Consider the following 18421-nt stretch of genomic DNA (forward strand, 5'->3'; position numbering starts at 1 on the left):
ACAGTCCTATGATGGGGTAGTTCTAAGACAAGGGTACGGTGAGTCTGCTTCAGGTCAGCAGTACTGCTTCAACCCACTACTACTACTACTACTACTACTACTACTACATCTACTTCTGGTACCACTACTACTACTATTGCCTCCCTTCATTCACTTTCTGTTTCTTGTACCACTACCACTACTACCCTACCTACTACTGCTACTACTATTACTACTACTACTACCACTACCAGCATTACCTCTACCACTACTATTTCCACTTCCTTCTTTGTTTTCACTCTCTCTTTGTCCCTTCCCTTCCCTCCTCATTTACACTGGCTACTTTACCTTCGTCTCAGACGGATGTCTTTCAGACATTAGGTATTTAACACACCTCCAGAAAATTTCCTGAGTCGCTCTGGCACTTGAGCTGCTACCCAAAAGCCGCCAGGAATAGCTCAAATGGAACAGATCTTTTGAGAGTTAAAAGCCTCATACTAGCGAGAACACCGGTTCTGACACCACCTAATCGAAAACGTACTGTACCTCAGCTACAGGGCCTCGACGAAGAAGACTCACCGTGCCCTGGCCATGGGGCTGCCCCCCGCCATAGGACTATATACGGTACTCTAACAATGGTTATAAATGACCATAATTTTTAAAGGGGTGGACCGGTAAGCCAGCGGAAGGCCTCGGTCAGATGACCAAAAGCTCCAAAGGCGGGTCATCATCTGACTAAGACCCGCGTCAAGAAACATTTGTCCTGTTTCCTGACGAACCTTACCTAACCTAACCTAACGGTACTCTACTTGACACGAATACTCACCGTGCCCCTACTTGTTCAAACTCTGACACTCCTTCGGGAGCCTTTGTTGGGTCACCACAGTAAGACGACCCGAGCTACGACTAGTCCTAGCAAACCTACTTAAACATGAGCTTTCGTGTGTTAGTGAGTGACTAGTTAATGGCCAAGTCGGACCGAAACGCAGTCATAAGATTTTCTCTTATGTGTGGGTTATTTTTGAATAATAATAATAATAATAATAATAATTATTATTATTATTATAGTAATAGAAATAATAATATTATTATGATGAAGAAAAATACATGTTTTCATATTAAAACACTTGCTTTTATATTTTCCAACTCTAAAATTTCCGAAGCAAGTTCAGCGCCCAACTTTAGCGACAAGTGGACAACATAAGTAGTCTTTTTTTAACTATTTTTTTTTTGTTTCATGCAGAGAGAGGATACTGTAGAATTCAAATTCAGTTTTGTATTATTTTGGTATATATTATGGTCTTACATAGATTGTTCAATAATCAACATGCACGTTCAACATACACGTTCAACATACACGTTCAACATACACGTTCAACATACACGTTGGCATTTTGATATCCGAAGAATATACAAACACATTTTTGATGAGTGCATAAAAGACTAGTGTTATAGGAGAATATTTTAATGATGTATGTCCACACAATTTGATATCGGATATACAGTTTAGTGTTGTAAGAACAAACAATTTCGTATTTAATCATCTGAGGTCAGCAACAAACCCCTTGTTGTACACTCTACACCCTGGTACTAACAACGTGTTGGTGTAGCGCGAGTACACGCAATCAACATAGTAGTGACATCATGGCTTAGCTAGCCAAGGTTGAGGTAACATCGTGACTACAGGTGTTCAGTACATACCAGCCACCAGCTGACAAGTGACCAAAAGCCACCTACATCACCAGCTACGGAAAAATGATGTACTGAAAGGTTTGTGTTGTATGTATAGATTGTTGCAGAATGTATAATATAGAATATATAATATGCCTAATAAGTCGAACTTGTCGAATTGGCCGAACTCCCTTAAAATTTAGACTTTTCCAAGAAACTACTATTTAGAATGATAGATAATCCTTTTTTTTCACAGAGAATGATATAATGATCTTTATTTTTTGGACTGAAGATTGAGACACTTATGCAGCATATGGGAATCTTTATTCAGGAAACGTTTCGCCACACAGTGGCTTCATCAGTCCAATACAAAGAGGAAGGCGTAAGGAGAGGAGGAGAATGAGGTAATCAGTCCCTCAACCTGGAGTCGATGTGTTCAGTCCATCAATCTTGTACAATGTACAGCATAGGGCCGTAGACGTGGCTTATATACTTACGCCTTCCTCTTTGTATTGGACTGATGAAGCCACTGTGTGGCGAAACGTTTCATGAATAAAGATTCCCATATGCTGCATAAGTGTCTCAATCTTCAACTTGTCGGTGTTTCAAACCATTCATCACAACTGCCAGACACTGCAGCATCATGGGATCTTGTTACAAAGAATTCTTCAACACTTGTTCAACCTTTGGACGAAGACCTACTTCGACTAGTGGATGGTACCACTATGACCCCGCCTCCACCTGCTTCACGTCACCTCACTACAGTATATAAGCCACGTCTACGGCCCTATGCTGTACATTCTACAAGATTGATGGACTGAACACATCGACTCCAGGTTGAGGGACTGATTACCTCATTCTCCTCCTCTCCTTACGCCTTCCTCTTTGTATTGGACTGATGAAGCCACTGTGTGGCGAAACGTTTCCTGAATAAAGATTCCCATATGCTGCATAAGTGTCTCAATCTTCAACTTGTCGGTTTTTCAAACCATTCATCACATTTTTTGGACTGAACTTAACTTGAACAAACGTAATTTTTTTTAGTTAAATTCTGCAGTGTACAGTATAAGCGAGTTTGAATTTAACATTACATAAAATCAAAGATTAATATTCTTTTTTCGTTAGGCTTAGAATGATTTACGTTGATTTATGGACAAATTTTCATTTTGCTAATTCAAATAGGCCAAACTAACCGGTTCGGTTTAATTGGCATGAACCCCCCATAATATATATATATATATATATATATATATATATATATATATATATATATAATATGCTGAATAATAAAACACGATTTTACCTTAGATAGCAACGCTCGTCTTGCCGAATAGGGCAAGAGAAAATTTGTGTATGCAAAAATTTCGCAAAAATCATTCTGAACCGAAAAAAATATATTTCATTGTGTTTCTTTATTTTTATTGTACAACGTATCTAAAATACATTTAGTTGGGTTAAGCTAAATTAAATTGCGCTTATGGTAAGGTTAGGTAAGTTTTCTAAGGGTCTTTTAGTACAAAATTATTAATTTTTACATTAACATAAATGAAAAAAATATATCTTTAAACATGCAAGGAACTTGCAATAACATTCATTGATAACTGGGACCTATTCTTTGGCAAACGTGATATGCATGCAAGGGATGGAGTTCATCTCTCTGGGGATGGAGTGGTTGCATTAGCCAATTCGATTGAGAGGGTAATTGATGACTTGTCTAGGAATTTAAACTGATAGAGTATAGAGGTATGGGTGTTTGTGGGAAACAATCAGGCTGCAGCATTAGGGTTAAAAACAGCAGTTATTACCGGGATACCTCAGGGATATGTTTAAAAGACAATATTCAAAATAAAGTTAAGACACATGTGCAACATCTGGATATCTTTATTGTAGACGTTTCGCCATCCAGTGGCTTTATCAATACAGATTCTAGGACATAATAGGAAGACAGTAGAACTATATACAAAAGATGAGGTAATCAGTCCCTCGGCCTTGGAGTTAGTGTTCACAGCATCGTGGTGGAGGAGAATCTGGAGCAAAGGCAAAAAGACTGGCGTTTATATAGGCGTCAGTGGAAGGGACCGGCAGCAGACGAGGGCAGTCACTGGTAGGCGGGATTCCCCAGTGGAAGTAGGTCCTTCCCAAAGAGATGGGTTAGTTGCAGCAGCCGTGAAAAAGGTCTTGTAGATGTCCTCTGAACCAAGATTCCATGATGTTGCAGTGTCTGACAAGTTGTGCAAGAAAGGTATAAAATACCGACAATATGAAAGTTAAGACACATGTGCAACATCTGGATATCTTTATTGTAGACGTTTCGCTATCCAGTGGCTTTATCAATACAAATTCTAGGACATAATAGGAAGACAGTAGAACTATATACAAAAGATGAGGTAATCAGTCCCTCGGCCTTGGAGTTAGTGTTCACAGCATCGTGGTGGAGGAGATTCTCCTCCACCACTGATTGCGAAAAGGATTTAGGAGTTCTGGTTAGCAGTAATCTAAAACCAAGACAACAGTGCATTAGTGTTCGCAATAAAACTAACAGAATTCTTGGCTTCATATCTAGAAGTATAAATACTAGAAGTCCTCAGGTTGTTTTTCAACTCTATATATCCTTGGTTAGGCCTCCTTTAGACTATGCTGCTCAGTTCTGGTCACCGTATTACAGAATGGATATAAATGCTCTGGAAAACGCACAGAGGAGGATGACAAAGATGATCCCATGTATCAGAAATCTTCCCTATGAGGATAGACTGAGGGCCCTGAATCTGCACTCTCTCGAAAAGGGTAGAATTAGGGGGATAGGATCGAGATGTATAAATAGAAAACAGGAATAAATAAAGAGGATGTAAATAGCGTGCTGAAAATTTCCAGCCAAGACAGAACTCGCAGCAATGGTTTCAAGTTGGAAAAATTCAGATTCAGGAAGGATATAGGAAAGCACTGGTTTGGTAATAGAGTTGTGGATGAGTGGAACTCCCGAGTACAGTTATTCAGGCTGAAACGTTGTCTAGCTTTAAAAATAGGATAGATAAATACATGAGTGAGTGTGGATGGGTATGAGTTGGACCTGACTAGCTTGTGCTGCTGGGTCTGGTGCAGTGCTCCATCCTTGAGTGGAGATGACCAGACTGGGTGTGTCATTGGGCTAATCCGGGGGGGAGTCATTGGTCTAATCTGGGGGGACATGGACCTGCTCCGCATGGGTCAGTAGGCCTGTTGCAGTGTTCCTTCTTTCTTATGTTCTTATAAGAGAAAATTTTAGAAAGGACTAAATTTTATATGAGTTCTTGGTAATTGACCAGTTTTACCTATTCGGCACGACACACACACAAACACACTCACACACAGACACACACATACACACACACACACACATAATGATATATATATATATATATATATATATATATATATATATATATATATATATATATATATATATATATATGCACAGTAAACAGGTGATTTCAGAATATGCAAAACAACCACTGTGAAAGAATAGTGAAATTCCAAGCGCTTTCGTGACTACTCACATTATCAAGGAACAATAAAAGTAATGCATCAAAGGAAGGCATATAAAAGGTCTAGACCACACCTCATCATCACATCCCACAACAAAGCAACACCTGATGCGCGACGACACGCGACTCATAAAAAAGAGAACACTGCAGCAGGCCCGCTGGTCCAACTAAACAGGTCCTTCATGGCAACCGACAAACACACTATTCTACCCAAGAATTAAGATTTACTATTTGTCCAATGTATTATAAATTTTCCAAATGGCTTGTTGACATTTTGAGCCCTATTGTTGGCAAAATTTCTAACTTTATTGTTAAAAACAACATAGATTTAGTTGATAAATTAAGCTCCTTGACTGACTTAAATGATTTTAACATGGTTAGTTTTGATGTTACTTCCTTGTTTACGAAAATTCCTGTTGATGATTTATTAAGTTTCTTATCTGAAGAACTTGTTAATTATGATTTACCATTGCCAGTTCCTACCATCATTAAACTTATTAAACTTTGCATTGTTGATGCAAAATTTGTTTTTAATGATAAGTTTTATACTCAGAAGTTTGGTATGGCAATGGGAAATCCTCTTTCACCTGTTCTTAGTAACCTATACATGGAATTTTTTGAAACAAGGTTGCTTAACACAATCCTCCCTAATAGAGCTAAATAGTTCAGATATGTTGATATTTTGTGTCTTATGCCCAAGAATTTATATATACACCATTTCCTTGTTAAAATAAATAGCATAGCCCATTCTATAAACATTACTGTTGAGCTTGAGGAAAATAACTCATTGCCTTTTCTAGATGTTTTAATTATTAAAGGTAATAATGAATTCATATTTAAAATCTACAGAAAAAATACAAATAACTGTTCCTATGTCCACTATTATTCTTCACATCAAGATAGAGTTAAACTGTCTGTTTTCTCATCAATGTTTTTGAGAGCTTTACGTATTTGTAGTCCAGAGTTCATAGATGAAGAAATATCCAAAATTTATGAAAAAGCTAATGATCTGAAATACCCAAGAAACGCAATTAATAAATCATTTAAAATTGCTAAAAGTACTTTTTACAATCCAAAAAGTGACAACCAACCTTATTCAACTAAAAATATGTTGGTTCTCCCTTACCATGAAAACTTGGTTGATATGCCTTCTCTTCTTAAGACTTTTAATATCAAAGTTGTATTTAATAATCTTGATACAGTAAAAAAACTTTTGATAAAGAATTCCCCCCAAAATGTTGGCGGATGTGTCTATAAGATTCCTTGTAAAATTTGCGATAAAGTTTATTACGGTCAAACTGGTAAAAGTCTCGAACTAAGATTAAAACAACATAAATATAGCATTAGAACTGGACAAGATTCCAATGCTCTATTTATTCATGTAAGAGATTTTTAACCATCCAATTGATTTTCAAAAAGTTTAGAAAGTTGTATCAAGCAAGTCCATGGTTGACAGGAATATAACTGAATCTTGTTTCATAAAAAAGCAGTTTTGAAAATAATATGAATATTTCCTTTGGTTTGTATAAATTAGATCTATAAATAATTAATAGAATTTGGGAAGAACTTAATAGTACATTGGACAAATAATAAATCTTAATTCTTGGGTAGAATACTTTGTGGGTTGCCGTGAAGGACCTGTCTAGTTGGGCCAGTGGGCCTGCTGCAGTGTTCTCTTTCTTATGAGTTGCGTGTCATCGCACATACTGGCGTATACTGTACACAGAGTCCTGAATGATTCCTTACTGAAGTGCAGGAAAGCTATGTGTACTTTCCTAGTACTGGTTCCAGGGGTCGATTCACATCTCCTGGCCCTGTCTCTTCATTGGTCGTTACTAGGTCACTCTCCCTGCTCCATGAGCTTTATTATACCTCTTCTTAAAGCTGTGTATGGATATACCTCCGCATCGCTTTCCACACTGTTCCACTTCCTAAGAACTCTGTGGCTGAAGAAATACCTCCTAACATCTCTGTGACTTATCTGAGTTTTCAGTTTCCAGCTTTGACACCTTGTTGCTGTGTCACATCTCTGAAACATCCAGTCTCTATCCACCCTGTCAAGTCCTTTCAGTATTTTACAAGTAATCATCTCCCTATCCCCCTTGTCTCCCAGTGTTGTCAGGTTGACTTCCCTTAACTTCTCCTCGTAGGACAAACCCCTCAGTTCCGGGACTAGTCTTGTTGCAAACCTTTGCACTTTCTGCAATTTCTTGACGTGTTTGGCCACGTGTGGGTTCCATACAGGTGCTGCATACACGTACACGGTGTACAGTGTCGTGAATGACATCTTACTCAGATGTCGAAACATTATTCTCACGTTCCCTTCGCCCATCTGCTGCATCGGTTATTTCGTTGATGTTCGCCTCAGGCGATGTGCTCATTATGATGCTTTAACGCATTTATTACGTTACGTAAAAATAAATGCTGGCCCCTAGGGGTTAAAAGCCTGTTTAGGGACATGTAAAATATTAAACAAAATTAACCAACCTAGCGTTAATTAAATGATCAATACTTACATTTAATATAAGGAATGACACAAAAATATACAAAAATATAACTATATTAATAGTAAACTTATTTATACAACATACAACCTACTGTCTACATATTACACAATAATTCACTAGTACAGTGGTATGAGTTAACACATATATAAACGGTGAGGCTCCGACACCTCCCATCACTTTTGCCGGCCTCAGCCTGTAGGCAAAACATTATTATCTGTACTCTTCACTACACAGGCACCTGCACACACTAGGGCCTTACAGAAAATATCGGGGGAGTAAATACAAAAATTATTAAAACATAAACTTACCCAAAAATCACCCCCTATCCTACTTACACAAACCACCAAACCATGACGTCTTATGACTTCTTGTTCCAGCCGATGCTGTTCCAGTACTGCCACATACACACCTCTCCTGCTCCTGTCCTGTCTACTCTTCAGGACTAATACGCATCTGGTTTTAGAGCAAAACCCGTAAACTGACATTATATGTAGAGCGTTTTTTATACATATATTTTCTACAATACCCTGCGTACTAGATGCTTACCCAAAGATCCTTTTCCTTGAGCGAGTTTTGCAGCCTTTGACTCTTAGTCTGTACTCCGTCTGCGATCTCCTTTGTTCTTCCCCCAGTCTTCATAACTTTGTACTTGCTGGGGTTAAACTTCAGGAGCTATTTGTCAGAAGACCAAGCCTGCAGGCTATCCAGTGTCCCTTGTAGGCTTACCTTATCCTCTTCCGCTTGTATTCTCATTAGTTTCACATCGTCTGCAAACAGGGACACCTCTGAATGTATCCCTTCCGTCATATCATTCACATATACATGAAGCAGCACCGGACCTATGACTGACCCTTGTGGAACCCCACTCGTCATATTCACCCACTCTGACACCTTGTCTCGGACCGACACCCGTTGTTTCCTTCCTGTCAGATACTCCCTGATCCATTGCAGTACTTTCCCTCCTATTCTTGCCTGCTCCTCTAGTTTTTCAACTAGTCTCTTGTGTGGAACTATATCAAAGGCCTTCTTACAGTCCAAGAAGATGCAGTCTACCCATCCCTCTCTCTCCTGTCTTATTTCTGTTACCTTGTCAGAGAACTCCAGGTGTGCGCAGGATTTCCTTTCCCTTAAGCCGTGCTGGTTGTCATGTATTAGTCCATTCCGTTCTAGGTGCTCTACCATTATTTTCCTGATGATCTTCTCCATAACTTTACATACATGTCAGCGACACTGGTCTGTAGTTTAGTGCAGCATGTTTGTCTCCTTTCTTAAAAATCGGGACTACATTTGCTGTCTTCCACACCTCAAGCAGTTGCTCTGTATCGATAGATTTATTGAAAATACGTTTTCTCCCTCTCACAGGGTAAAGGAGAGAGATTATCTGGGCCCACCGCCTTCGAGGTTTCTTGTTCAACTATCAGTTTCTTCATCTCATCCTCGGTTTTGTGTGCAGTTTGTCCAGCACCTGCTGTGCACCCTACCACCTCGGTTTTCTGGGAGCCTCTCTGTCTACACTATCAGTATCTCAAGGAATCTTGGGCTTACTCTTCACACACTTCGTGGTCGTTCTCTGTGAGCTTCCCTCCCTCCCTTCCTCAATCTGATTCTTGACTGTTGTTTTCCTCCCGATGTGCCTGTATAACAACCTTGCGTCAGATTCTGCTTTTGATGCCATGTTATTATCATATTGTCGCTGGGTTTCTCTCCATAACCATGCATATTCATTTCTGGCTCTTCGGCTCAACTCTGTTGTCGTACTCACCTAATTGTGGCTGTAGGGGTCGAGATTCAGCTCCTGGCCCCGCCTCTTCACTGACCGCTACTAGATCCTCTCTTCCCTGCTCCATGAGCTTTATCATACCTCGTCTTAAAACTATGTATAGTTCCTGCCTCCACTACATCGCTTGCCAGACTATTCCACTTCCTAACTACTCTATGACTGAAGAAATACTTCCTAACATCCCTTTGACTCATCTGAGTCTTCAGCTTCCAATTGTGACCCTTTGTTTCTGTGTCCCATCTCTGGAACATCCTGTCTCTGTCCACCTTCTCTATTCCATGCAGTATTTTGTATGTCGTTATCATGTCTCCCCTGACTCTCCTGTCCTCCAATGTTGTCAGACCGATTTCCCTTAACCTTTCTTCATAGGACATTCCCCATAGCTCTGGAACTAGCCTTGTTGCAAATCTTTGCACTTTCTCTAATTTCTTGACGTGTTTGACCAGGTGTGGGTTCCAAACTGGTGTTGCGTAATCCAGTATGGGCCTGACGTACACAGTGTATAAAATCTTGAACGATTCCTTACTGAGGTACCGGAATGCTCTTCTCAGGTTTGCCAAGCGCCCATATGCCGCAGCAGTTATTTGGTTAATGTGTGCTTCTGGCGATATACTCGGTATTACATTCACTCCTAGGTCTTTCTTCTTGAGTGAGGTTTGCAGCCTTTAGCCTCCTAGCCTATACTCTGTCTGCGGTCTTCTTTGCCCTCCTCCGATCTTCACGACTTTGCATTTGGCGGGGTTAAATTCTAGGAGCCAGTTTCTGGACCACACATCCAGCCTGTCCAGGTCTCTTTGTAGACCTGTCTGGTCCGCGTCTGATTTAATTCTCCTCATTAACTTCACGTCATCTGCAAACAGGGACACTTCTGAGTCTATCCCTTTCGTCATGTCATTCACATATAACAAGAATAGCACTGGTTCCAGGACTGGCCTCTGTGGGACCCCGCTCGTCACCGGCGCCCACTGTGATACTTCATCACGTACCATGACTCGTTGTTGCCTCCCTGTCAGATATTCTCTGATCCATTGCAGTGCCCTTCCTGTTATACGTGCCTGATCCTCTAGTTTCTGTACTAGTCTCTTGTGAGGAACTGTGTCGAAGGCCTTCTTGCAGTCCAAGAAAATGCAAACAACCCCCCCTCCCTCTCATTTCTTACTTCAGTTACCTTGTCATAAAACTCTAGTACGTGTGTAACACAGGATTTGCCTTCCATGAATCCGTGCTGGCTGTCGTTTATAATCTTGTTCCGCTCCAGGTGCTCCACCACTCTCCTTCTGATAATCTTTTCCAAGACTTTGCATACTATACACGTCAGTGACACTGGTCTATAATTTAGTGCTTCATTTCTGCCTCCCTTCTCAAAGATGGGGACTACATTTGCCTTCTTCCATACTTCAAGTAGTTGCCCAGTTTCAAGGGAAGTGTTGAAGATTTTGGTTAGTGGCACACGTAGTGTCCCTGCTCCCTCTCTAAGGACTCATGGAGAGCTGTTGTCCGGTCCTACCGTCTTTGAGGTATCAAGGTCATTTAGGAGCTTCTCCACCTCCTCCTCAGTTGTATGTAATTCATCCAACACTTGTTGGTATATTCCTTGTTGCTGTACCCCACTGTTTTATCTTCCCGTTGTCCCTTCAGCCTCCACTGTAAATACTTCCTGAAATCTCATGTTGAGCTCCTCACATACCTCTAGGTCGTTTCTTGTGAGCTCCCCACCTTCTTTCCTAAGCCTTATTACGTGTGTGTGTGTGTGTGTGTGTGTGTGTGTGTGTGTGTGTACTTACCTATTTGTACTCACCTATTTGTGGTTGCAGGGGTCGAGTCTTAGCTCCTGGCCCCGCCTCTTTGCTGGTTGCTACTTGGTCCTCTCTCTCCCTGCTCCATGAGCTTTATCAAACCTCATCTTAAAACTATGTATGGTTCCCCCCTCCACTTTCTAGGCTATTCCACTGCCTGACAACTCTATGACTGAAGAAATACTTCCTAACATCCCTTTGACTCATCTGAGTCTTTAACTTCCAATTATGACCCCTTGTTTCTGTGTCCCCTCCCTGGAACATCTTGTCTTTGTCCACCTTGTCTATTCTGCGCAGTATTTTATATGTCGCTATCATGTCTCCCCTAACCCTCCTGTCCTCCAGTGTCGTCAGGTCGATTTCCCTTAACCTTTCTTCATAGGACATTCCCCTTAGCTCTGGAACTAACCTTGTCGCAAGCCTTTGCACTTTCTCTAATTTCTTGACATGCTCGATCAAGTGCGGGTTCCAAACAGGTGCTGCATACTCCAGTATGGGCCTGACATACACGGTGTACAGTGTCTTGAACGATTCCTTGCTAAGGTATCGGAATGCTGTTCTCAGGTTTGCCAGGCGCCCATATGCTGCAGCAGTTATCTGGTTGATGTGTGCTTCCGGAGACATGCTCGGTGTTATACTCACCCCAAGATCTTTTTCCTTGAGCGAGGTTTGCAGCCTACGGTCTTCTGTGCCCTTCCCCGATCTTCATGACTTTGCATTTCCTTGTGTTAGTTAGTTACCATTTTGTCCTAGGCACATGTTGATCAGACACTAGGCCTGTGTGTGTGTGTGTGTGTGTGTGTGTGTGTGTGTGTGTGTGTGTGTGTGTACTCACCTAATTGTACTCACCTCACCTAGTTGTGGTTGCAGGGGTCGAGTCATAGTTCCTGGCCCCGACTCTTCACTGGCCGCTACTGGGTCACTCCCTGAACCATGAGTTTTATCATACCTCTGCTTAAAGCTATGAATGGATCCTGCCTCCACTACATCGCTTCCCAAACTATTCCACTTCCTCACTACTCTATGACTGAATAAATACTTCCTAACATCCCTGTGATTCATCTGTGACTTCAACTTCCAACTGTGTTCCCTTGTAGCTGAGTTCCATCTCTGGAACATTCTGTCTCTGTCCACATCGTCAATTCCTCTCAGTATTTTATATGTCGTTATCATGTCTTCCCTATCTCTCCTGTCCTCCAGAGTCGTCAGGTCGATTTCCTTTAACCTTTTGTCGTAGAACATACCCATTAGCTCTGGGACTAGTCTTGTTGCAAACCTTTGCACTTTCTCTAGTTTCTTTATGTGCTTGGCTAGATGTGGGTTCCAAACTGGTGCCGTATACTCCAATGTGGGCCTAACGTACACAGTGTATAGGGTCCTGAACGATTCCTTATTAAGATGGCGGAATGCTGTTCTTAGGTTTGCTAGGCACCCATATGCTGCAGCAGTTATTTGGTTGATGTGCGCCTCAGATGTGCTTGGTGTTATACTCACCCCAAGATCCTTTTCCTTGAGTGAGGATTGTAGTCTCTGGCCCCCAAGACTGTACTCCGTCTGTGGTCTGTTTGCCCTTTCCCAATCTTCATGACTTTGCACTTGGTGGGGTTGAACTCCAAGAGCCAATTGCTGGACCAGGCTTGCAGTCTGTCCAGATCCCTATGTAGTTCCGCCTGGTTCTCGTCCGATTGAATTCTACTCATCAGCTTCACATCATCTGCAAACAGGGACACTTGGGATTCTTTTCCTTCCGTCATGTCGTTCACAAATACAAGAAACAGCACTGGTCCTAGGACTGACTCCTGTGGAATATCACTCGTCACAGGCGCCCACTCTGACACCTCGCCGCGTGCCATGACTCGCTGCTGTCTTCCTGATAGGTATTTCCTGATCCATTGTAGTGCCTTCTCTGTTATCCCTGCCTAATCCTCCAGTTTTTGCATTTTTTTGTGCGGAACTGTCTCAAACGCCTTCTTACAGTCCAAGAAAATGCAATCTACCCACTCTCTTTCCTTACTGCTGTCACCGTGTCATAGAACTCAAGTACGTTCGTGACACAGGATTTCCCGTCCCTGAAACCGTGTTGGCTGTTGTTGATAAGCTCATTTCTTTCTAGGTGTTCCACCACTATTCTCCTGATAATCTTCTCCATGACTTTGCATACTATATGTGTCAGTGACACTGGTCTATAGTTTAGTGCTTCTTGTCTGTCTCCTTTTTTAAAAACTGTGACTACATTTGCTGTCTTCCATGCCTCAGGCAATCTCCCTGTTTCGATAGATGTATTTAATATTGTTGTTAGGGGTACACACAGCGCCTCTGCTCCCTCTCTCAGGACCCATGGAAAGATGTTATCCGTGCCCATTGCCTTTGAGGCATCTAGCTCACTCAGAAGCCTCTTCACTTCTTCCTTGGTTGTGTGTACTGTGTCCAGCACATGGTGGTGTGGTGTGACTACAAGGTCAAGTCTTGCTGGATCATCCTCACCTCTCTCTCTCTGATAGTGTCTCGAACATGTTGATGCATGAGGTTTTCCAGTACCACATCTATCATCTTGGCTCTCCATGTTTCGGGACCCCCATGGGGCTCCAGGTTTTCTCAGTCAATCTCCTTGTAACTGAAATCACCCATTACTAGTAACTTTGCTACCCTCATGTAAGCTCTTCTGGTCATCTCGGCTAGTGTGTCGACCATTGCTCTGTTGCTCTCATCATATTCTTCTCTTGGCCTCCTGCAGTTCTGTGGCAGGTTGTACATTACTGCAATTATCACCTTATGGCCCTCAGACTGGATTATTTCTACTAAGTAGTCCCCTATCGCCCATGCCATTTATTCCTTCCATTTTCTCAAAACCCCACTGGTTTTTAATGAGCAGTGCAACTCTTCCCCCTCTCCTCCCTCTGTCTTTCCTGAGGATTTGATATCCGGGTGGAAAGATTGCATCTGTTATTCTGGTGAGTTTTGTTTCTGTGACTGCTATTATGTCTGGGGTTGTCCCCTTGATTCTTTCATGCCACCCCTTACACTTATTTGATATTGCATCTGCATATGTACACCAAACCTTCAACTTCTTTTCTAAGACTGTGGTCTGGAGGGTACATTGGGGTTGGGGAAGTGGGAGACCTGATAAGGAACTATGGGTGGTTGCTGTGGGGGTGGAGTTTTTAATGAGGTGAGTGGGGTCATTGGATATGGCATGGGTGTTTTGGGTTAGAATGTTTGGGTGCACTGGGGTTGTCCTGGTTTGGGGGGGGGGGGCTTCTGTAGGTAGTTGTGAGGGAGGCTGTATTTGATGTTCTTCCTGAGTCTGGGATCCTGTCTCTCTCCCTGCTCCATGAGCTCTATCATACCTCGCCTTAAAACTATGTATGGTTCCTGCCTCCACCACATCACTTTCTAGGCTATTCCATGGCCTGACTACTCTATGACTGAAGAAATACTTCCTAACATCCCTTTGATTCATCTGAGTCTTCAACTTCCAATTGTGACCTCTTGTGTCTGTGTCCCATCTCTGGAACATCCCGTCTTTGTCCACCTCGTCTATTCCGCGCAGTATTTTATATGTCGTTATCATGTCTCCCCTGACCCTCCTGGCCTCCAGTGTCGTCAGGCCGATTTCCCTCAACCTTTCTTCATAGGACAATCCCCGTAGCTCTGGGACTAGTCTTGTTGCAAACCTTTGCACTTTCTCTAATTTCTTGACGTGCTTGACTAGGTGTGGATTCCAAACTGGTGCTGCATACTCCAGTATGGGCCTGACGTAGATGGTGTACAGAGTCTTAAACGAATCCTTACTGAGGTATCGGAACGCTATCCGTAGGTTTGCCAGGCGCCCGTATGCTGCAGCAGTTATCTGATTGATGTGCGCCTCAGGAGATATGCTCGGTGTTATACTCACCCCCAGATCTTTTTCCTTTAGTGAGGTTTGCAGTCTTTGGCCATCTAAACTATATTGTGTCTGCGGTCTTCTTTGCCCTTCCCCAATCTTCATGACTGCATTTGGCAGGGTTAAATTCAAGGAGCCAGTTGCTGGACCAGGCTTGTAGCCTGTCCAGATCTCTTTGTAGTCCTGCCTGATCCTCGTCCGATTCGATTCTTCTCATTAACTTCACATCGTCTGCAAACAAGGACACTTCTGAGTCTATCCCTTCCGTTATGTCGTTCACGTATACCAAGAACAGCACAGGTCCTAGGACTGACCCCTGTGGAACCCCGCTTGTCACAGGCGCCCACTCTGACACCTCGTCGCGTACCATGACTCGTTGTTTCCTCCCTGTCAGATATTCTCTGATCCATTGCAGTGCCTTTCCTGTTATGTGTGCCTGGTCCTCTAGCTTTTGCAGTAACCTCTTGTGAGAAACTGTGTCGAAAGCCTTCTTGTGTGTGTGTGTGTGTGTGTGTGTGTGTGTGTGTGTGTGTGTGTGTGTGTGTGTGTGTGTACTCACCTAATTGTGGTTGCTGGGGTCGAGGCTCAGTGTGTGTAACTATATGAGTGTGGGTTTATTAAGTGTGTGAAAAGTAGTGGTAGGATTGAGTTATGGTATGGTATTTGAGAGTGTATGTGGAATCTGCGTGTGACGGTCTACAGTGCTTCCATACCTGGCCTGACCTGACTCGCACCTGACCTACCCACCTATCAGTTAATGTATTCTATGCTTCACCTGTCTGCTCGCTCTGTTCTACTAGAAATTCCCAACTGTTTTTCGTTGCTGAGTACTTGATATTCTATTCTTTAACATACTAGGAGAGTTTTGTGTGTGGGGGGGGGTATACGAGGGTGTGTGTGCGTGAAAAGTGTAAGGTGGGATTGTGTTATGGTATATGAGTGCGAATGTGGTGTCTACCGCGTGGTCTACAGTGCTTTATCTGATCTGACCCACACCCTCCAGACCAACACCTTCCAGACCCACACCCTCCAGACCAACACCTTCCAGACCCACATCCTCCAGACCAACACCCTCCCGACCCACACCCTCCCGACCCACACCCTCCAGACCCACACCAACCTTCCTAGACTAATGAATACCTGTCTGCTCGCCCTGTTCTATTGTGAATTGCTAGTTGCTATTTGTTATTGGGTACTTGTTATCCAATTCTTTATCATACTAGGAGAGTTGGACCGTTGACAAACAGCTTGGCGTAAAAAACGAACCCACAACTTACCCCCCCCCCACAAACCACACATAGGTTAATACTTGCGATATAGCCTGTAGCAGCCTGTAGCAGCCTGTAGATTGTCCAACTCGATGTGATGTACTGGCGTATATCCTCTTCTCTATTTCTTTCACTGGTCACACATTTATTTCACTTTATTATCTTTCCTGAGTACACATTTGGCAACGTCGCCTGACACACTAGGCCTCCCACTCTGACTTAAGAACATAAGAACATAAGAACGAAGGAACGAAGGATATACAGTGTTCTAGGATATACAGTGTTCTAGGATATACAGTGTTCTAGGATATACAGTGTTCTAGGATATACAGTGTTCTAGGATATACAGTGTTCTAGGATATACAGTGTTCTAGAATATACAGTGTTCTAGAATATACAGTGTTCTAGAATATACAGTGCTCTAGAATATACAGTGTTCTAGAATATACAGTGTTCTAGAATATACAGTGTTCTAGAATATACAGTGTTCTAGGATATACAGTGTTCTAGGGTATACAGTGTTCTAGGGTATACAGTGTTCTAGAATATACAGTGTTCTAGGTTATACAGTGTTTTAGGCTATACCATGTTCTAGAATATACAGTGTTCTAGAATATACAGTGTTCTAGAATATACAGTGTTTTAGAATATACAGTGTTCTAGAATATACAGGGTTCTAGAATATACAGTGTTCTAGAATGTACAGTGTTCTAGGACATACAGTGTTCTAGGATATACAGTGTTCTAGGGTATACAGTGTTCTAGGGTATACAGTGTTCTAGGATATACAGTGTTCTAGAACATACAGTGTTCTAGGATATACAGTGTTCTAGGATATACAGTGTTCTAGGCTATACAATGTTCTAGAATATACAGTGTTCTAGAATATACAGTGTTCTAGAATATATAGTGTTCTAAGATATACAGTGTTCTAGGCTATACAGTGTTCTAGGCTATACAGTGTCCTAGAATATACATTGTTCTAGAATATACAGTGTTCTAGGATAACCAGTGTTCTAGAATATACAGTGTTCTAGGATATTCAGTGTTCTAGGATATACAGTGTTCTAGGATATACAGTGTTCTAGGACAAACAATGTTCTAGAATATACAGTGTTCTAGAATATACAGTGTTCTAGAATATACAGTGTTCTAGAATATTCAGTGTTCTAGGATATACAGTGTTCTAGAATATACAGTGTTCTAGGATATACAGTGTTCTAGGACAAACAATGTTCTAGAATATACAGTGTTCTAGGATATTCAGTGTTCTAGGATATTCAGTGTTCTAGGATATTCAGTGTTCTAGGATATACAGTGTTCTAGGACAAACAATGTTCTAGAATATACAGTGTTCTAGAATATACAGTGTTCTAGGATATTCAGTGTTCTAGGATATTCAGTGTTATAGGATATTCAGTGTTATATGATATTCAGTGTTCTAGGATATACAGTGTTCTAGAATATACAGTGTTCTAGGATATTCAGTGTTCTAGAATATACAGTGTTCTAGAATATACAGTGTTCTAGGATATACAGTGTTCTAGAATATACAGTGTTCTAGAATATACAGTGTTCTAGAATATACAGTGTTCTAGAATATACAGTGTTCTAGGCTATACAGTGTTCTAGAATATACAGTGTTCTAGAATATACAGTGTTCTAGAATATACAGTGTTCTAGAATATACAGTGTTCTAGAATATACAGTGTTCTAGAATATACAGTGTTCTAGGATATACAGTGTTCTAGGATATACAGTGTTCTAGAATATACAGTGTTCTAGGATATACAATGTTCTAGAATATACAGTGTTCTAGAATATACAGTGTTCTAGGATATTCAGTGTTCTAGGATATACAGTGTTCTAGGATATACAGTGTTCTAGGCTATACAATGTTCTAGAATATACAGTGTTCTAGAATATACAGTGTTCTAGGATATTCAGTGTTCTAGGATATACAGTGTTCTAGGATATACAGTGTTCTAGGCTATATAATGTTCTAGAATATACAGT

Source organism: Cherax quadricarinatus, chromosome 24, assembly GCF_038502225.1.
Source record: "Cherax quadricarinatus isolate ZL_2023a chromosome 24, ASM3850222v1, whole genome shotgun sequence".
Taxonomy (NCBI): domain Eukaryota; kingdom Metazoa; phylum Arthropoda; class Malacostraca; order Decapoda; family Parastacidae; genus Cherax; species Cherax quadricarinatus.